This window comes from Macaca fascicularis, chromosome 5 (assembly GCF_037993035.2).
Source record: "Macaca fascicularis isolate 582-1 chromosome 5, T2T-MFA8v1.1".
Lineage (NCBI taxonomy): Eukaryota > Metazoa > Chordata > Mammalia > Primates > Cercopithecidae > Macaca > Macaca fascicularis.
This window is the reverse complement of record NC_088379.1, coordinates 18,639,269-18,662,278: the sequence shown is the minus strand read 5'-3', so window position 1 is coordinate 18,662,278 and position 23,010 is coordinate 18,639,269. Positions and strand designations below refer to the sequence as shown.

At 35.7% G+C, this 23,010-nt stretch overlaps 1 long non-coding RNA gene across 2 annotated transcripts in view; it reads right to left on the bottom strand.

The window, feature by feature from the left end:
* LOC135970885 (uncharacterized) overlaps positions 1-20,827 on the bottom strand; it is a 440,877-nt gene extending 420,050 nt beyond the window's left edge. For both annotated transcript variants that reach the window (XR_010586762.1, XR_012435305.1), the window contains exon 1: positions 20,625-20,827. This is a non-coding gene — a long non-coding RNA (uncharacterized lncRNA). The remainder of the gene's footprint in view (positions 1-20,624) is intronic.
* Positions 20,828-23,010: the final 2,183 nt, after the last annotated feature.

The window sequence follows — 23,010 nt, the reverse complement described above, 5'->3', positions numbered from 1 at the left end:
TTCAAACACACCAGGCACATTCCCATAGGACATTTGCCCAGGAGATTCCTCTGCTTTGAGAGTTCTCTGCCTGTGGGTGGGGTTTACCTCTTTTCTGCAAGTTAGTGCTCAAATTAAAAATTACAATACCTATTAAAAATTGTACCTATTAAAAATAGCCGTCAATTAAAAATTGCCATACTAGTTTCAGCACTACTTAGCCCCTTCTTCCGGCTTTAGTTTTGTTCTATAAAATTTATCCCCTCCTGAAAGGGTGGGAAAAAATAAAATTAAATGAAATTTATCCACTCTTAACATAGTATACAATCTAATTATTATTATATTTATTCCTTATTTAATCTCTGAATGCTCTCTTTGTTCCCCACCACGAAGAATATATCCCCATAAGAGAAATAGTTAAGTAAAATTAGAAATGTATGGTTATTAAGACTATAGACCACATTTTATATAGAACAATGATAAGTACACAAAATAATAATAAAAAGGAGAGTAATGTGCCTAAAGGATAGGAAATGCACAGAAATATTAACAGCGATTGTATAAGCATTGGGACTCATTAGTATTTGCTGTAGTTCATTCGTTTTGTTTATATCATATATATTTTTATTCATTTTCAATGTTTAATAAAATGAAAATATGAGACTAATAGCTTTAAAAATATTAGCTTAATTTTGACCTTGGCAATTATACAAAAATATCAAAACAATGCCTTCCATGAATTCTAGGTAAAGATAGATACAAAAATTTTTGACAAAATGTGAAACCCATTCCTTGTTTTATGCTTTATACAAGTATGAGAATAAAAATATATTTGATAATATAAAATTATTATGGATAAATAATACTGATTGGTTAACATTACTATTATTTTCAGAAAGTATGCTTGAATACTTATTCAGCTTGAGAATGTTTTAAATTGGTGCTGTTTATTAAGACAGTATGATGCAAAATGTAAATGTCAAAATAACTATCTTTTCTATATAGCACTAAATTACAAAATAAAAAATATAGCAGAAAACAGATCTCATACACAATGGCAATCAAAAACACAAGGAAGTATTAATTTAACATGGACTAGAGTTTACATGAAGGAAGAGCAGTCTATAAAAACAAAAATGAAAATTGAAGAAATACAGATAAATTCAATGCACCTGATGAAAGGACTTATTTTACAAACAGGTCATTTATTCTCAGACTATTTTATAAATAATACATTCAGAGTATAGTGGTTAAAACTATACATTTTACTATTTAAGACCATGGGCTCAAATTCTGTCTTGGTGATGTGTGAGTTTTGTAGCTGTGGGCATGAGTAGTATGGGAATATAATGGCATTTATCCCAAATTCTTGTGAAAAATAAATAAGGTAATGAATGCACAGTGTTTAGCAAAATATGTGGGCCAAAGTAGGCACTCGGTTTTCCAAATCTTATCTGCTTTTTGTTATTTTTGTAACTTGATAAAAATAAATCTATGTATTTCTTGGAAAATTAAACAGCAAGAAAAATTAAGATGCCATTGTTATTAAAATAAAGACTCCCAAAAGGGAATAAGCCATTTAAACTATTGTAAAACTAAATTAATAAAATCACAGTGATACTGGTATAAGAATTGGAAATATAAATAAAACCCAAGATATACATAAGAAACATACAATCTCACACACACACACACGCGCGCGCACACACACACACACAGAGAATATATTATTCATGTATTCACTTGTTCAATAATTGTTGACATACTATGTTCCAGAAATTGTGTTTGGTGCTGAAGTTTCAAATACTTCAATGAAATTTACAAAATACTGAGAATGACAGATTAGAAAAATAATCAATTGTAATACCATTTGAGGTATGACAATCATAGTGATAATGGCAGGAATTCCATAACTTTTAAAGATCTGTAAAACAGAATTCTAATGCAAGGCATCAAAATTTCCTAACAAAAAAATGAGAGAGAAAATGGGGAGAAACTCACATTTTATGTTAGGGGTACACAAAGTGTCTCTTTGTTGCCAAATGTAAGACTGTAATTATCTCCTATCTAAAATTTGCCAAGTCATTGTCCTGGAAGATTGCCTACTGCTTCTGAGGACTGGAGGAATGAGCAAGAGGAAGGTGCCTGGTAAGACGTGAGACAGGCTAACAGAGAGGATAGGGTCATTTTTCTAATTTCTAGGTTCTGAGACAAGGAATCAATAATATGTCCTCAAGCCCTAAAATTGAGGACCATGGAGGAAAATGTGAACCATGGACTTGCTAGAAGGCACCATAGATTAAGAATACACAAAGGAGAGCACTGTTGATCAAGACTGTGAGCTGGAGCTCAGAAACATATGAGGCTTAATCATCTAAGGGATTCAAGGAACCTACAAAAACTAGGCGAGTTAGATGGTGAACACTCATTGAAATTAAAACACTTACAAGGGGTTAAATTCTCTTTAAAACACATTATGACAATCAAGGAGTGAATATCTTTTTTGTCAGCCAAATAAGGAACTATGTTTTCCTTTCTCTGGAGCATGTGTCTGAGACAAGATGAAGCTCCCAAACCTTGCACCTCCTGTGCAACTAGAACCAGAGGTGATCTGAATTGGGAATATTGGAGATGAGCTTAGAATCTGATATGAGGACAAAACTAGATGAATATTAACCACTGTTAAAATGAAAGTTGAACAAAAGCCTATGGAATATGGTTAAACTTCCATTAAATGGTTTATTCTTCTGCAGGAAAGGAGTGATCAACATAAATCGCAATAATTAGAAAAAATAAACATTTTGTTTGTAGCCAAAATTGAGATTCTTCAATAAGCCAATTATATGTAGATAAAACAAAGTAAAATAAACCACAAAAAAAGTTGAGTCACTTGAGCTTTGATGAGACTTACAGTACTATGTTGAATGGGAGTGGTAAGTGTAGACCTTCTTGTCTTATTCCAACACTTAGGGAGAATTCTTTTGCAACTTTTGGGCATTCAGTGTAATGTTATTTTAAGATATCGTCCCGATGCCAAGTTTGTTGAGGATTTTTATAATGAAAGGATGTTGGATTTTTTTCAAATACTTTTTCTGTATCTATTGAGATTATCATAATTTTTTAATACTGTTTATGTGATGAATCACATTTATTGATCTGCATATGTTGAAACATCTTTGTATCCCAGGAATGAAGCCCAATTGGCTATGATGAATTATCTTTTTGATGTGCTGCTGGATTCAATTTGCTAGTATTTTGTTGAGGATTTTTGTATCTGAGGATTTTTGTAATATTCATCAGCGATATTGCCTGTAGTTTTCTTTTTGTTGTTGCTGTGTCCTTGCCAGACTTTGGTATCAGGATGATATTGGTTTGTAGAATGAGTTACTTTCTTGGAATAGTTTCAGTAAGATCCATACCAGCTCTTCTTTGTATGTCTAGTAGAATTGGGCTGTGGATACATTTGATCTAGGGCTTTTTCATTGCTAAGTTTTTTATTACTGACTCAAATTTGTAACTCATTCAGGATTTCAGTTTCTTCCTGATTCAGTTTTGGGAGGTTGTCTCCAGGAATTTATCCACTTTCTCTAGGTTTTCTAGTTTGTGCATGTAGAGATGTTGGCAGTAGTCTCTGAGGGTCTTTTGTGTATATCTGTGATATAATTTGTAATGTCACCTTTTTCATTTCTCATTGTGCTTGTTTGGATACTCTCTTTTTCCTTTGTCAATCAAGCTAGCTGTCTATCTCTCCTGTTCATTCTTTCAAAAAACCAACTTTTCATTTTTTTGATCCTTTGTATTTATTTTTGATCCCAATTTCATTTAGTTCTACTCTGAACTTAGTTATTTCTTGTCTTCTGCTAGCTTTGGATTTGGTTTGTTCTTGTTTTTATAGTTATGTGTGATGTTAATTTGTTAATTTGATATCTTTCTATCTTCTTGATGTAAGAATATAGTGCTTTAAACTTTCCTCCTAACAGCTTTTGCTGTATCCCAGAAGATCTGGTATGTTGTGCCTCTATTTTCTTTTGTTTCAAATATTATTTTGATGTCTACCTTAATTTTTTTTTTTTTTTTTTTGCTTACCCAAAACTCATTCAGGTGCAACTTAGTTGTTGAGTTTCCATATATTCATAGTACTGAGCATCCTAATCAGAGAAATCAGGCAAAAGAATGAAAAGGCACTCAAATAGGAAAAGAGGATGTCCAGTGACCTGATTTCTGATTACAAACAATATGATTATATACCTGGACAATCATAAAGACTCTGTGAAAAGACTCTTAGACCTGATAAGCAACTTGAGTAAAGTGTTAGGATACAAAGTCAGCATGCAAAAATCAGCAGCATGTCTATGCACCAATAAAATTCAAGCTGATACTTAAATCAAGAACACAATCCCACTTAGAATAGCCAAAAGACATAAAAATATCAAGGAATGTGTCTAACTAGGGAGGTGAAAGATCTCTACAAGGAGAATTATAAAACACGTTGAGAGAAATTACAGAGGACACAAATTAAAAAAACACCCCATGCTCACAGACTGTAAGAATCAGTATTATTAAAATGTTCATAATGCCCAAAGCAATCTAGAGATGCAATAAAATCCCTATCAAATTACTAATGTAATTTTTCACAGAATTAGGAAAAACAATTCTAAAATTCACATGGAGCCAAAAAAGAGCTAAAATAGCTAAAACAATCCTAAACAAAATAACAAAGCTAGAACCATCACATTACATAATTTCAAACTGTACTAAACGGGTATAGTAACTAAAACAGCATGGTATAGGTACACAACAATGTAACAGAATAGAGAGCCCAGAAACAAAGCCACACACCTACAACAAAATGATCTTTCACAAAACTGATAAAAATAAACAATGAGGAAAGGACAACCTATTTAATAAATAAGGCTGGGAAAACTGGCTATCCGTATGCAGAAGAATGAAATTGGACCCCTATCTCTCATCATATACAAAAATTAACTCAGTATGTATTAAGATTTACCTGTAAGACCCCAAACTATAAACATCCTAGAAGAAAATCTAGGAAATACTCTTCTAGACATTGGCCTAGGCAAAGAATTTATGACTAAAGACTCAAAGGCAAATGTAACAAAAATAAAAACTGACTTAAACTGAAGAGCTTCTCCACAGCAAAGAAACTATCAACAGTGTAAACAGGCCACCTACAGAATGGGAGAAAATATTTGCACATTATGCATCTGACAAAGGACTAATATCCAGAATCTATTAGGAATCCAAATAAATCAGCAAGAAAATATGAATAACCCCATTAAAAAGTGGACAAAAGTTACGAATAGACACTTGTTTAAATTTTTTTGAGACAGAGTTTCACTCTTGTTTCCCAGGCTAGAGTTCAATGGTGCGATCTCGGCTCACTGCAACCTCGGCCTCCTGGGTTCAAGGGATTCTCATGCCTCAGCCTCTCAAATAGCTAAGACTACAGGCACGCACCACCACTCCGGCTAATTTTTGTATTTTTAGTAGAGACAGGGCTTCACCATGTTGACCTGGCTGGTCTCAAACTTCTGACCTCAGGTGATGCACCCACCTTGGCCTCCCAAGGTGCTGAGATTACAGGCGTGAGTTACCATGCCCAGCTGACACTTCTTAAAAGAAGATAAACAAGTGGCCAACTAACATATGAAAAAACGCTCAACCTCACTATCACAGAAATGCAAGTTAAAACCACAATGAGACACAATCTCACAAAAGCCAGAATGGCTATTATTAAAACGTAAAAACAAACAAACAAAAACACATGCTAGTGAGACTACAGTGAAAAGAGAGTGCTTTTAAACTGCTGGTGGGAATGTAAATGTTCCACAGTGGGCGGGTCTATGCACACTTACCACAAAATCTGAGGAGAGGCCAAAAAAAGAGGCTGATAAATCCAGTTTCGCCAAACGAAACATTTTATAGGGACTTGTGAACAGAAGCCATGTTTGTGTCTTGTGTCACAGGGAGACAAGATGGTGGATCCCCAGGCCATTATCTCCCAGACCCATTGCTCTTATACCATAGGGAAGGAGTAGTTCAGAAGAGATATGTAAGACAATTGAAGTGCAATAACAGCAAGGTCGTTTTACCTAAGGGCTTACGGTTAGTACCTGCTCTAACACAGGAACAAAAGATAAACTGAAATCTTAGGGGCCTTTCTGGATTAGGAGTTAATCAGAAGCCAACATGGCAGATTAGATGGAGTTACATTTGCCTCCACAATGAATGGGTTCGCCCACTGCGGAAAGTAGTTTGGAGACCGAAATACTACCTATTGGGGAATACATTCACTATTTGATTGATGGGCTAAACAGAAGCCTAAATCCTAAACACAACATATCCATGTAACACACCCAGTCTTGTACCCAGTGAATCTAAAATAGGAAAGTACGGGCCTGGCTCAGTGCCTCACGCCTGTAATCCCCAAACCTTGAGAGGCCGAGGTGGGCGGATCATTTGAGGTCAGGCATTTGAGACCAGCCTGGCAAATATGGTGAAACCCTGTCTCTACTGAAAATAGAAAAAATTAGCCAGGTGTGGTAGTACACGCCTGTAATCCCAGCTACTTGGGAGGCTGAGGCAGGAGAATGGCTTGAACCCGGGAGGCAGAGGTTACAGTGAGCCAGGATAGTGCCACTGCATGGGTGACAGAGTGAGACTTGTCTCAAAAAATTAAAAAAAAAAAAAAAAAGGAAAATACAAACTAAAAGTTGATAAGTTGATGAGAAATATGAGAAATAAACTATGTGAGAATGAATACAAGTATTCTTCAGGTTAAACTTAATAGGCAATATCAGAAATAAATCATCTAGAGATGATTTACCTCACAATTTTTACCTGGTGACATTTTGCCTCCTAGGGGACTATTTGGCAATGGTTGGGGACCTTTTGGTTGTCACAAATGGAATGAGGGCTACTGGCATCTAGTGGGCAGAGACCAGGGATGCTGTTAAACACCTTACAATGCACAGAATAGCCCCCAACAATAAATTATCCAGCCCTAACTGTCAATAGTGCTGAGGTTAGAAACCTTAATTTAACTCCTGCCTATTGGCACTTAAGCATTGCCAGTTGTTTAGAGGAGTTGAAAGTACTTTATCTAACTGGAACAAATTTGCTGAGTCCGTCATAGGATATTCACTTTAAAAAGGCAAAGTGTATCACACAGCCAAGTACACATCTTGGTTAAAATCTGATTCCTAGCCTTTTACCCCATTTAATTAATGTGGATATAGAACATTAGAGGTCCTGTTGTGAGAAAACCTCCACTAGCCTAGCTGAGTTAGGTGCCTTTCAAGAGGCAACCGATTTTACTTTTGAGCCTCCTCTAACTTAATTTGCAATCTTGATAGTCACCTCCTGCCTTGGATAACTATTTCCAAATCTGTCAGAAATGGGCATTGACTTAGGAAGTATCCTTTTAGAGATGCGACATTTTCTCTTTGCTTCACCTAACCCCTCTTCCTACACACATCTTTTTGTATCTTCTCTTTCCATGAAAAATCCCCAGATTTCAACTTCCATCCTTTGTCATATTAAACAAAAAAAAAGAGGAAAATGTGGAACACCTGACGCTTTCCGAGACAAGAACATTTCTGCAGGAGCACAGAAATCAAAGGAAATGAGACATTCTATTATCTGCACAATCTGAAGTTTAATTAAAACAACTTTTCATTGCCCTATTAGAATCATGATGGGAAGGGAGGAATGAAGCACATTTCTTTATTTGCTGTCTTTATAGTGCCTAAGCTGCATGATATAACTTTTACTAACAGCTTCGAGAAAACTTGAATGCAAAGGTATTCATTGGCTTCTATGGTGAAAAACATGCTACTTAATGGAATTTACACAGCACTGTGTGTGTTTTAATGCAGATAGTGTTTAAGAGAGGAAAATGTTGTACGGAGTTTTATAATAGACATTGATGTACTCTGTAATAAAGTAAAATAATCATTTTTCAACCTATTAAGGACCACGAGTCACTAAGTAATACCTGTGTATTCAGTATGCATTTCTTCATAATGAGTTTACAAAACAATAAGCTCATTTTGTCCAATTATTGGTTCTCCACACTCCCAAAATATAGTTTTGTGTATAATATAAATACATACAACCATATATGCATATTAAATATATATAATCACATATTTGTGATACATGGTGTATGTGAATATATAATTTATGTGTGTGTATATTCTGTAAATTTGAAATGTTTAATATTTTTGCCCTCTCATTCTCTTATTCTCTCCTTGTGGTCAGAGGGGTACGAGGTACAGAATAACTACAGAAAGTTCTCTGTAAATACCTCCACCACAGCACAGATAATATTGCTATAAACATGATTCTGTGGAACAAAATTACACAAGTGGAGCAAGAAATGTTCATAGATTTGGGAGAATTATGCTCTAGTGTTCTAAAATAAGATTTAAAAAATAAATTTAAAAGATTCTCTTGGCTCCCTTTCATTTTGTTTTTGTTTTTTTATTGATTTTTAGTAGCTCTATTGAGGTATAATATATATAAAATAACCTGAACATATTTGAAATGTACAATTTAATGTTTAGACATATATCTGTACAAGTTAAAAACTTCACTATGATCAAGAAATGAAAAAATAAATTATCCATTAGGTTTTCTCAGGTCCCTGTGTAATTTCTCCCCACCGCACCCCCACCACTCCCTGCCTCCAAACTAGCCCATCTCTAGACAACAACAGATACGTTTTTTTTTTTTTTAAACTACAGATTACTTTGCATTTTCTCAAATTTTATATAAATAGAATATTTCATACATATCATGTACCCTTTTTTCTCCTCTGACTTCTTTCATTCAGCGTAATTATTTTATCTATGTGGTATGTTTTAGTGGGTTGTTCCTTTTTATTGCTGAGTAGTATTCCTTTCCATGGATGTAGCAATGAGTAACAAAAGTTCTAGAGTAGTCTTCTTTTCCTTATTCCTTATATAAGTGGGAAGCACTAAATATTTTACTATTTACTAGGATGTAAGAATCCTTGTGAGTTATGATTACTCATTAACTACTTAATTAGTAAATTAACCAGGAAGTAGAATTTTTGTATAGGCTATTTTTCAAGCTGAAGTAAGTCCATTCTGTTCCTAATTTGCTACAAAGTTTTATTAGGAATGGGTGTTAGATTTGTAAAATGCCTTTCGAGTCTATGGAGATGATTCTATGTTTTCTTCCTTTCTTAGTATTTATATGGTTTGGATCTACCCCCATAATTCAATCACATCCCACCCAAATCTCATGTCAAATTACAATGCCCAATGGTGGAGTTAGGGCTTGGTGGGAGACAATTGGATTATGGGGGCAGATTTTTCCCCTCAATGCTGCCCTTGTGATGGTGAATGAATACTCACAAGATCTGGTTGTTTTAACATGTGGTACCTCCCCCTCTCTCTCTTCCTCCTGCTCCGGCCATATAACATGTGCCCGCTGTCCCTTCACCAGAAGCCATCATGCTTCCTGTACAGCCTATGGAACTGTGAGCCAATTCAACTCTTTTCTTCATAAATAATCCAGTCTCAGATATGTATCGCAATACAAAAACAGCTAATACAAGTATGTTCATAGAAGGAATTACAATGATTGATTTGTGAATGCTAAATTAACCTTGTATTCCTAATATAAAATCCATCTGGCCTTGATGTTATTTTATGTATTGTTAGATGCAATTTGCTGAGATTGTGTTAAGAACCTTTCCACGTATATTCATAAGAGATGTTTTTCTTTTATGTCTACAGCGTTCTTTCTTTTTAACACTTTTGTCCGGTTTCAGTATCAAAGAAATGCTGGCATCATAGAATGAGTTGAAAAATATTGCCACCTCTTCAATTTTTTAGAAGAATGTTATACAATTAGTACAATCTCTAAAGGTTTGGCAGAAAATACTGGTGAAGCAATTTGAGCCTGGAGTTTTTTTTTGTGGGGTAGTTTATCATTACTCTCCTAAGAGTCCTACACCTGTAGAAATGTATCCTATAAATGATTATTTTATACTGAATCCACTTTGAATGATTCCCTCCTTCCTCCATATTTGGGTTATGTGCTCTTTGTGTGCACAATTAGGATACTCTGCATTTACCTCTATTGTTGTAAAGTAGATATTTTTTTTACCCTAAAATGTGATCTCCTTACAACAACTTATCCATATTTTTCCCAGGAAATAAACAATGTTTCACATATAAAGTGGCTCCCCTATAAAACTGAGAAACATACTAGGAAAAAAATGCAACTGTGACATTATTATTTTTACTGGTGGTAGCTATGATGAAGTAGAAATACTACTGAACTTAGAAGTTTTGGTTCAGTACTAGCTGTGAAAACAAATTAAGACCACCCAAATGTGTAAAAGCAGAGGCTAACTAGCTTTCCATAATATTCATAAATATTCAGAGCTTTCTATAGCAAAGGAGTCAGCCGCAATCACTTGTGTTTGGCAGAGATTCAAAGGCAAGCATGGAAATGGGAAATTGTTGTAGTGAAAACAAAGGGAAGGCTTCAAGTGTGTCCTTATTGGATGTTCTGACATGGGAAAACTGGATTTGTGTTATCTAGAATTGTGGTTGGTTTGGGGAGAATAATCAGTTTTCCTTAGTTGGTCCTGAGGTGGAAATGGTCAAAATGGAAAAGCTCTAAGTTGTTGTCCAAGTCCTGACATTCTGGGCCAATAGCTTTAGAGGCTGTGGTTTCTGGGCTGGTTGCTGCAGAGGTTTTGGGACAGAGGTTCTACTGTTATGTATGGTCTGACCATTGTTCCTGGGTATGTTCACTCTTTCATAGCTCAGCTGCCTAGCATGTGTGTGGCCCTTATGAGCACTGAACTGTTACAGAGCTAATGAGGAACTTGAAGCTCAGGGAGAATAAGGCACAAACTTAAAGTTACATGTTTAATAAAGAGTTAATTTTAAGAGTGTTGGGTTTTGATCTAGAGCAATAGTTCTCAAAGTGCAGTTTTGGCGCCAGCAGCATGAGGTAACTTGGGAAGCTGTTAGAAATGCAAATTTTGGGCTCTGCCCAAGGCCTGTTGACTCTGATATGCTGGGGGTGGGGTTCAGCAATTTGTGTCTAAATAAGCCTTCCAGGTGATTGGGATGCTTACACTTATTTGATGAGTATGAGAACTGCTGATCTAGAGCTAGGTTCATTACACTGTGAAACTTTCCAGCTAGGAAAAACGAATTCCCTAACCCTGAATATGCTCCTCTAGATGTCAATGGTATGATGGTTAGAGTAATTTGCTTAACAAGGATTAGAAATAATCACTGTGTTTTAAATGTGAGATGCTCAAGTTCTTGCAAGGGATTTGAATAAATTGAGCTTTATTAGGACTGATAAAATAAGGATACTTATATCCCTAAAGAACAGTTAAGTCTGAACATGCGATAAATCAAAGGAAATTCTAGGCTTGGAATCTGTAGATGCCATTAATTAGTAGATGAGGTGCTTGGCATTTAGATTGAGTTAGAATCTTAATTTGGGGGAAGTGACATTTGATACAGAATGCTGGCCCTTCAGAAACAAAGAAACCTTGCATGTCCCAACCACTCATTAAAAAAAAAAAAAAAAAAAAAAGGAAAACAGTACAATTAGAGGGCATCAAGTCTTGCATTCTTTTAAAGATAGAACCCCATTTCACAGACTTCAGTTTCACAAAGACAGTGTATTAGATGCTTTACATAAAATTAGAGGTGATTTAGTCAGAAAATGGAAGCTGTTAATACGAGACAAAAAAAAATTTTAAATTGAAACATACATATCAAAATATAAGACTAAAATATATTAAAATGTTCTAATAATACAGCATTAGAATACAAAAAATATTCTAATGTAGGTCCACTTAATAAGTATTGAGACTTTTGCTGAAATCAATCATATCTCATAACCAGGAAAACAGTAGTAAAGCAGTAGGACTGTGATATGGCTTTGTCTCATGTGCTTTACATATGATTGATATGTAAGCACACACACATATACATGTACATATAAATGTATATATACACATATGTATTAAAATGTGATATATATGTGTGTGTGTATATATATATTATGTTTGTGTGTGTATTCCCCAAATTATTTCCCTACAAGGTGTTAGCAACATATCTGATAGTGGAAGCCTGCATGCCTTATTTTAAATGGGGAAAAATGTGTTTTCAACCTATCCAAAAGCCCAACAAATTATCCACGATATTATATACTTTACCCCCTTATTTAGCAATCCACAAAATATTTCTGCTTAATATTATATATTTGAATCATCATTACTAATTTAATCTATACTTTAAAATCCCTTTAATGAATATGTTTGCATAGTGTGTAATGATTATGTACAATATATAAAACAAATTGCATTTTTATTTTGGTATTCACTTCTCAGAATGCACAGACTTTGTGATTTACAGAAGTTTTTCTAAGGATTTGACCTTTCTACATTCTTGGATTCACTTACACTAACCATTTTATATTTTATATAATACTGTGGGGAAGATGATAGTGTCACCTTTGTCGACAACTTGACCTCAATACACAACCAAAGACATTATCCTAATCAGGGAGCAGCTGAGAAACTAGTGCAAAACCCTCTATATCCTTCCATCCAACTCATGCCCAACTCATACGTTTTACTGGCTCACACAAGCATATTCCTTAGAGTAGGGTTTGGATTTTAGAATCAGATGTTGAATTTTGTGTAAAATATTTCTTCAAGTCTTTATATTCCAAACTTTAAATTCAAAGAACATGCATCCTTTCAGTTGGAGATGGACAGAAAAAAAGGGCACATAAATATATGTTGTATACACACATGGATATTTGTGTATATATCTCATGTATGTATATGTGCACCTCTATGTCCATATATATGTACATTTGAGGATATATCTATATATATACACAGTTGTTCATGGTTTCTATTTATAGATTACATAATGAGGTAGATAAATAGTAAATAAATATGTGATTGTACATTATCTTTACAAGGTCCCACCTTTAATATGCTAGACAAAGGAGCCAGTGAAAATAATTCCCTTTAAAAGATTATAGTTTAATTAGGAGAGAGAGCATATAAACAGACAAGGTATCTGACATAAATATTTAATTATCAAATAAAGAGATAAATATATTATACCAACACATTGAAAATAATATAAATCTTAACAACTAATAATGTACAGCAATAAATGTATTAACATTGTATTGTGGTGTTATAGCAACACCAGGAAGGGATCCCTTGCACAATAATTGAAGATGTTAGTGAAAGTTGCATGATGAAGGCAATGGGTGAACAAAAAGGAATGAGGCATATGGAGAAGATAAAGAAATCTCCAACAGAAAGAGCAGTAAATAGAAAAGACAGAGATAAGAGAAAGATGAACTGCAGAAAATGTAGGTAATTGGTAAATCAGGATTTCTAAAGCATAGACTACAAGACAGAGAGTGTCAAATGATGTATTGCTGAGGTAGAAAAAGGTCTGTTTATAGTGGATCTTATATCTATTTTAATATAATGAGTCTTATATCTATTTGATCATGCTCTGTTGGTGGCAAGAAATCTTTGGAGAGAAGAGCACCAGTTGAAAAGACAGTGTAGTGATTCCTGAGATGAGTTTCAAGGTTCAGAACTAAGGAAACGGAAGTAGGAGCATTGTGTAAGGAGAAAAGTTCAAAAAACACTTAGGAGGAAAGTCACTAGGACTTGACAAGTATTTATGTGTGTATGTGAGGGGAAGGGTTAATGGCTGACAAAAGGCCCCCAGATTTCTGGGGGAATATTGATAATATAAGAGAAGAAACCAGTTTGAGAGGGGAAGGATGAGTTGATTTCAAAACTATATCTAGTTTCAAATAAGAAACAGATGAGCCCTTCAAGACAATGTCTGGTGTCCAAAAGTACAGTTTGGAAATTTAATTATTTAGTAATGAGAGACAGAAAGCCTGAGGGGAAACACTAGTTGTTTCACTCTCTTGCAGGCTAACTATGGGCAAGTGGTTTAGTTTCTCGAAGCCTTATTTAGATTTTCCCCCATAAAATGAAGTACAATTTGTTGTCCTCTTATAAAGATAAAATGAGATCATTTCTATAAAAGTGTTATTTAAACTCTATGTTTTCCAAGAGTAAAGTCATGTTATCATCAGATTAAACAAGGCTCTGGCAGCTACATGCCAAATTAATACTTGTTGGTCCTGCTAATTTATCAATGGTTGTATATGTAACCTTTAAGATAGGCTAAAATAAGGCAAAAAAAATGGCTTCAACATCAGATATGTTCCCTTAAACAGAAAAGGCAGATAACCACAAAGTCAAATATCTTTTAAGATCATGGAACTTAATTAGTAAGTCTACTTTGGGAATAGTAGAATATCCTAGTAGACCAATGTGTCTTCTACTGCATGAAAACCTAGGCCTACTATAAAAAATACTGGAAGAAAACTGGGACTAAGATATAAAAATTAAGATTCTGAAACAAAGGAAAGGCAGGAGTACTTATAGCAGATATTTAGAGACAGCAGATAAGTATGGCAGATACTCATAAAAATTTTTCCATATGGCAGATACTGACACTATGACTAAGATGTTCCTGGAAAATCAATTTACTATTATTAAAAAAAGAAGACTTTTGATTGTAAGCTATCCTTTTATTGTTCTCTGACAATGCCCAAAAAGAAAACATCTTAACGTTCATGAAAGTAAAGCCCATAAAGCACAAGAAGTTTCAGCATGTCCTTTGGGGAATGAGCAAGAAGCTCATTCCCTCCCCTCCCCTCCCCTCCGGTCCCCTTCTCTCTCCTCCCCTCCCCTCCCCTCCCTTTCCCTTCTCTTTCTCCATCAATAGTCACTGATGGAAGAGAAACCTCCATTCCAGGCCATGAATGATGGTAGGAAGAGTGAGAAGACTAGTGGCAACTGTGAATAGAGTAGGGAGCAGGAGCCACATTCTGAAGCTATTTAACAGCAAAAGAGAAAAATCACTAGACACTCTAGGTGAATAGTAACAGTGAAGAGTAGCTGCCAGAGCCTTGTTTAATCTGATGATAATATGGCTTTACTCTTGGAAAACATGGAGTTTAAAGTGAGGAGAATAAGGTATAGGAAAAGGCAATAAAGAGGGTTAGGTGTTCCAGTGACATTGTGAGAGAGAGACTGAGGGTAAAATTATAATCCACATGCTCGACTGCACTCCTTTCATTCTCAATAAAGTAGTTCTATTACATATATATTCACAATTGTTCACAAATTGACACATTCCAAATGAGTAAGAAGACCTTCTATTTATTTTGAAAGCACATGACACCAAAATTACCAGATGAGAATTCAGATCTTCTAGTTCTAATGAACCAAGAAAATTCAGAAATATCTCCTGATGAGGCAACTGAACTCTGTTATTACAAATATGAGTGGCTTACGCCTATAATCCTGGCACTTTGAGGGTCCAAAGTGGGAGGATTGCTTGAGCCCAGGAGTTCAAAATCAATCTGGGCAACATAGTGAGACCTCATCTCTACAAAAAAAATTTAAAAATAAGCCAGGCATGGTAGTAAATACATATGTACATTTAAGGACATATGTATATATACACAGGTGTTCATGGTTTCTATTTGTAAATTACATAAAGAGGTAGATAATAGTAAATAAATATGTGGTTGTACATTATCTCTACAAGGAACCACCTTTAATGTGCTAGACAAATGCGCTAGTCCCAGTTACGTGGGAGGTGGAGGCAGGAAGATCCTTTGAGCCTAAAAGGTTGAGGCTGCAGTGAGCTCTGATTGCACCAATGTACTCGAGCCTAGGCAACAGAGCCAAATCCCGTCTCAGAAATAACTAACTAACTAACTAAATAAATAAATAAATAGAAACAATGAGTGTATTAATCATTTGGTTTCCAACTCTCTTAGGAATTAACATGCTATGGAAGAACAAACATTTGTTCAGTATATAATATCTGCAATATGGGCACTAGTAATGATGTAGGGGTAAAAATATAAGTATTTTTTCTCACTACATATTTTTCCTACCCCTCCTCTTACCATACTTCAAGCCAAACGTCAAATGGGAAAGCTACTTGTTGGCAATGGGATCTTTGCATTCAAATGTGTCTAGTTTATCTTGGTTTCCACAGACTTGCCCAGTGTGGGAAAAGAGATCTTTATTTCCAGATAAAGAGAAATGCCAGTTCAAAGAAAGAAAAAAACCAAGTCGAAAGGAAATGACAATAAATGATACAATGGAAGAACACTATTTTGAACTGAACTTGCAAATTAATATTCAAAAGCATGAATCATGTTCTATGTAGAAGGAAGATAAAAGGAATATGTAATTGTTTTGATAAATTCAAATGCTTTAATAAAATTAAATACTTTTTAATAAAATAAATTTATGTTACAATAAAGACATATAGTTCCTTCAAATAATAAGAATAAAAACATCTTAAATTAACTATCAGAATGATACTTAATGGTAAATCACTAGGATATTAATTAAATACAATAAAAGAATAGAAAGAATACTACAATCACCACTGTAATTGAAGTGAGTTGGCTATTGCAAAGGCAACAATAGCATAATTGATCAGAATGGAGGAGTTCAAATCATTTTCTGCAGTGGATAAAATTTTTGACTAAGAGTAATATCTGTAAAACAATGGCAGAAATCAGAAAATTTTCAATAATATATTTTATTATTTTAAATTGATAATTTTAGACCATTATTTTGAAAATATCTGGTGTATAATGAAAATGGGCAAAAATTAAAAAATGAGAAATAATTTCACAAAATGTGCACAATGTTAGAAATACACCACATTAGTCAGCATAAATATTACAAAAGTAAATGGAGAGATAATGCTCTTGCACAGGAAGACAATATACTAACAGTGGCATTTTTTTCAAAATAATTTATATATTTAACAAAATTAAAAAACATTTTGTTTTACATTGTTTTTAAATTAAGTTCATATGGACTTATGTATATGGAAATTTTTTTTTTTTTTTTTTTTTTTTTTTTTTTTTTTTTTTTTTTTTTTTGAGACGGAGTCTGGCTCTGTGGCCCAGGCTGGAGTGCAGTGGCCGGACCTCAGCTCACTGCAAGCTCCGCCTCCCGGGTTTACGCCATTCTCCTGCCTCAGCCTCCCGAGTAGCTGGGACAACAGGCGCCGGCCACCTCGCCCGGCTAGTTTTTTTGTATTTTTTAGTAGAGACGGGGTTTCACCGTATTAGCCAGGATAGTCTCGATCTCCTGACCTCGTGATCCGCCCGTCTCGGCCTCCCAAAGTGCTGGGATTACAGGCTTGAGCCACCGTGCCCAGCCGGAAAAATATTTTTAACTTAAAAAGAGAGAAGGAGAGATTGGCCTGTTACAGAAACATGATATAAAGTGACAAAAACTTAAATTATGTTGTAGTAGCAGAGAAATAGGCACTTAACGGTATATGTAAGAAAACACTAACTTGTAAAAAATAAATTATATAATAAAGGTGGTAGTCAAATTAATAATTAAAAATATTATTTTGTAAATGATACATGGAAATGGGACTAAGTTTTTGTTAAAAATAAAAGTAGGTGCCTAAATCATACTATATTTAAAAATTAATTATGGATTCATTTTAGTTTTATTTTTTGAAATTTAATAATGTATCAAAACTATAGAAGATTATACAACTCTGATCTTTAGAATCATATCAAATAACTTTGTTTTTAAATTCTGTATAAAATACATTAATAATATTAGAAAATTATAAAGCAAGCATATTTATTTGAAACTATTTAAAACATGTATATAAAATACTTGCATATATATGTATATATGTATGATACATGTACATACACATTATATATATGCATGTATATATGTATTTATGTATATAAAAACATATACCAAGCATATCTGTAAACCACTCAACTCACCAGTTGCCAGAAGTATGATTATTTACCTTAAGATTAGCAAAGATCAAATTTCACATTGCATGCTTCTATCAAAATATCTCAGGTAACCCCAAAATATATACACCTACCATGTACCCACAAAAATTTTTGAAGCTTTTAAAAAATTAATAATTTTAAAGAAATATAATGAAAGATGTAAAGGAAAGAGACCCCTAAAGAAAATAAAAATTGGTATTTTTTTCTGGATGTCCATTAATGCTAACTACCAAGAGATTTAAAAGAGATAAGATTTGAAATCTTGATGTGACTTTAAAAAATTTAAGGAAAATAATTTGACAAATGCATTGTGAAATTACAATAGTTAAAAAAAAAAAAAAAAACAGGAAATAACTGAAAGGGCTGGTATAGTAGATTGGTGCAATGATTGATGGATTATGGGCCAGGTGCAGTGGCTCATGTCTAATCCCAGCACTTTGGGAAGCCTAGGCAGGAGGACTGCCTGAGCCCAGGTGTCTGAGACCAGCCTGGGCAACATAATGAGATCCTGTCTCTACAATAAATAAATAAATGAGAATTATGGATTATGGTTTACCAACACAAATAAATACCCTTGAATCTTTTATAAAATTAATGACCTAGAGGAATATATAAAACTAATAGTAAAGAAAACCCATTTGGTTCTGTGGCAAATGTATAAGCAGCCTTAGAAAGACTCCTCTTCTGTAAAGTGTGCAGTGAGTAGGTAGGTACTGGTAAGATAATTTAAGAAGTCATGATAATTTAAAGAGGGAATATAGCAAACAATAACACATATTTTTGAAACATTTTGTTTACATTTTTAAAAATGTATGAATATTCATTTTGTCAATATTTTTATTTATTGCCAAGATTTTGTTACTAAGTATCATCTCTCCTCAATTGGAGTTTCTGTTTTCTTTCTCCTCTAAACAATGTAAAGGTCAGAATGCTAGGAGACAACAAGTGACTCTGATTGAGAAAGCTGAGCAAAGTTTTAAAAGGCTGCAGATGATATTACTATTCCCGTTGAGCAGCAGTCACCCTTCCTGTAAGAGAATTACACCTCCACCATCCTCTCACCTATACACACCCTCCAACCACACCCCAGAGTTCTATCCCTCAAGAGGCCTTCTTTTGGGAGAAGAACATGTCCCTGCCCCTTTGGCAGGGTACACTACACCCTGACACACTCATGACATGGGACAGGAGAAGTCAGAGCTGAATGAAAGCTTTTTTTTTTGAGACCGAGTCTCACTGTGTTGCCCAGGCTGGAGTGCAGTGGCGCGATTTCCGTTCACTGCAAGTTCCTCCTCCTGGGTTGACGTCATTCTCCCGCCTCAGACTCCCGAATACCTGGGACTACAGGCGCCCCCCGCCACCGCGCCTGGCTATTTTTTTTTTTTTTTTTTTTTAGTAGAGACGGGGTTTCACCGTGTTAGACAGGATGGTCTCTATATCCTGACCTCCTGATCCGCCCGCCTCGGCCTCCCAAAGTGTGAATGAAAGCTTTAAGAGCACTGCTTGTTTCTGGCAGCTGAGATTCTTCCTCTCCGCCTCAGAAGTGGCATATTCCACATAGGGGCTGCCTCTTCAGTCTAGACCCATCCTCTTCAAGAAGAGAAGATGGGTGGAGCAGAGCTGCCACCGACCTCCAGTGATTTCCACACAATGTAAGTGAAAAACTATTGTTAAAAGACACTAAAGTGTGGGGGTAGTTTTTATCTCAGCATAACCCAGTGGAAGCTAATTAATGCAGGTCTAGTTACCAAGGTGTGGGCAGAGGAGAGGGAAACCACACTGAGGAGCGTACTGCCCATAGGCCAGACCGTAGTGGACGCCAGGGCTCAGAACCGGAGCTGTGGGGACTGGGCTGCCAGAGCAGTGTTTGAGGGGTGCAGCCAGTTGTCTTCCCGTCACCTCCCCAGCAGCTTCACACGTAGGAACCTCAGTAATGAATGAAGAGTTTTGCTTTTACTGACTGGTTGTTTTACATTATGTAATGGGGTCTGTGAATTAATGCAGAGTTCGTACTGCCTTTTTTTTTTTTTTTTTTTTTTTTTTTTAATCTTTGAATAAACCTATTTCAAGATGGTGTCGGAAGGACAGCAGAGCACTCAAGTGGGAGGGACGGGTAAACTAAAACTTTATTACTTTAAGCAAATAGCAATAGAAAATCAGCCTTTTAACAAGAGAAGACTAAATGTAACCAAAGCTCAATAAAATGTAACCGGAAGCTCATAAGACCACAGGAAGCCGGGTCAGCGGAGTCGGAAGGGAGACGCCCGGGAGCCTGCAGTGTAAGCAAGGCCAGGCGCAGTGGCTCACGCCTATAATCCCAGCACTTCTGGAGGCCCTCGGGGGCGGGTCACCTAAGGTCTGGAGTTCGAAACCAGCCTGGTCAACATAGTCAAAACCAGTCTCTTCGAAAAATACAAAAATTAGCCAGGTGTGGTGGCGCACGCCTATAATCCCAGCTGCTTGGAAAGCTGAGACTGGAGAATTGCTGGAACCCGGAGGCAAGACTGCAGTGAGCCGAGATTGCACCACTGCCCTCCAGCCTGGGTGCCAGAGTGAGACTCCCTCTCAAAAAAAAAAAAAAAAAAAAAAAAAAAAAAAAAGTTTAAGCAAATACCACAGCAAAAGCAGCCTTAAGTAGGTATAAAAGAACTAACAATAGAAGACAACATGTAACCAAGGCTCACCAGACCGCAGGAAGAATCATCACTGGAGTCGGAAGGCGGACGCCCGGGGTCCTGCATTTGGAGTTGGGGCGGCCCCCAGCACACGACCACAGCAGCGTTCAGCTCTTCTTTCGTGTAAGCTCCTTCTATTAAATCCAATTATTACTTTGGGCACCCTCTGTTGTTTGCTCAGGAGGGCCCTTCCGAGCAAGCAACTTTGAAACAATCGCTCCGGGAGCTGTGTTCCTGGAGCACCGTTCCGAAACGTGCTCCGGGACTTGAACAATCGTTCCGGGAGCCGTGTCCCAGGACGTGTTCCAGGACTTGAGTTAATTTCTAGGCTTTTAGCCAAATCTTACACAAGTCGTTTACCTTTTCACCTCAGGTGGCCCTGCCTCTTACAGGTGGAGGCATATTTTAAAATGGCGTTAGTGTGGCCAATTTTTCTCTTCCTACAAAACCTTAGAGAAAAACCTGAAACTAGCTTACCCTCAGAATATATAAAGAAAATTTAGGGTTTGTATTTTTATATTAGCATCATTCCTGTCTTCATTTGGTGTTCCAGCCCTTCTATTATTTATATTTTTTTCTTTTAAAAAATTATTATATACAAGCACGCATTGTTTAAGGTAGATATAAGCTTTGTGATGGACTTAAAGTGTGTTTTATAACAAGTGATGTATATGAACATATAAACACATCAAAAAAAAAGTATGTGATTATGGAGTGCTTTTATAAGACACATGTACTTTTAAGTCACACACTGGATACTCCATAATCACATACTCCCGAGTAGCTAGGACTGCGGGTGAGAGCTACCATGCTGGGCTTTATATACATTTAATGATTTCAAAAACCCTGAGATCGATGTTATTATACCAATATATTAGATGAGGAAATCCATTCTTATAGATGTTAATGAGCTTGCCCAAGATGGTGGCCACTAAGCAGGTGGCAGAAAGGGAGAAGACTCAAGGATTTCTGATTCCAAAAGTTCTGTCTTGACATCAGGATTCTTAATTGTCCAACTCTTTACTATATATGTGAAGCTGATTATGATTGAAGGTCAGTGGTGGTAATAACCTCATGTAATGACAACTAAGAGCCATCAGGTACCTTTGAATATGTTATATTATATTTTTCTCTAGTCTATGCTATTTTGTGCCTTTAAATTAAAGCCCTTTAACATCTCATGTAACCCATCACAAAACCAAATATTCTTGGGTACCCCTAACATGTTTTCCCAAGTGCTTTGATCACAGAGTTTCAAAGCCATGCCAAGTTTTCCTCTGATTGCATGGCATGAAGCCCTTAGTAGCTTTTATTTTTGTCTTTATGCAAATAAACAAATTCCTGGAACAGGAAAGCAAATCAAAGATGAAAGCCCGTTTATAAGAATGCCAAAACAACTTGTTGTTTATCCTTGTTCCTATCATTCTTCTTTTAATTCTTCACAGATAGAAACAATGACACTGACTGGAAGTAATTTAGGCAGAATATTAGATAGAAATAACAAGCAGATAGATGGCTTTGCAGAACAAATGTATAAATCTTCATAAGTCTAATGCTCGATTGGTCTCAACCAAATTATTAGTTAGCATAAAATGAGTTTACAAATATCAGGCATTTTACTGAGCATTATATACATTATATATGTTATTTGATCATGTTTACAGAAACAGTGAAAAGCAGTTACCATTGTTAGTAGCATTTTACAGGTGAGGAAACAGAGTGGGACATACATCATTATCTGTCCAAAATAATGCAACTAGGAATTGGCATTGTCAGAACTCAAGCACAGACAGTATGTCAGAATTTATATTATTATGACATCCAGCTCATCTGTACTCGAACTGAGACACTATCACTCTGTTCTCACACTGCTATAAAGATACTGTCTGAGACTGGGTAATTTATAAAGGAAAGAGGTTTAATTGATTCACAGTTCCCCATGGCTGGGGAGGCCTCAGGAAACTTACATTTATGGTAGAAGGTGAAGGGGAAGCAAGGCACATTTTACATGGTGGCAGGAGAAAGAGAGTGAGAAGGGGGAAGCACCAGATATTTATCAAACAACCAGATCTCATGAAAACTCACTATCACGAGAAGAGCATGGGGGAAATATGCCCCCTTGATGCAATGACCTCCCACCAGCTGCCTCCTTTGACACATAGGGATTACAATTCGAGACAAGATTTGAGTGGGAACACAGAGCTAAATTATGTCAAACACCTTATTAAGACATATATGTAACCCAGAGGGCATATTATTGTCTCAGAAGGGAGTGAATTAAATAATGTGTTTAGTACCTCTACTTTTCCATTGTTTTTCTCAAAATGTCATCTTAGAAAGTTCAACTTTATTCTGTTTTTAATTAGCTTAGTAAATCTATCATTTCCTTCATTTC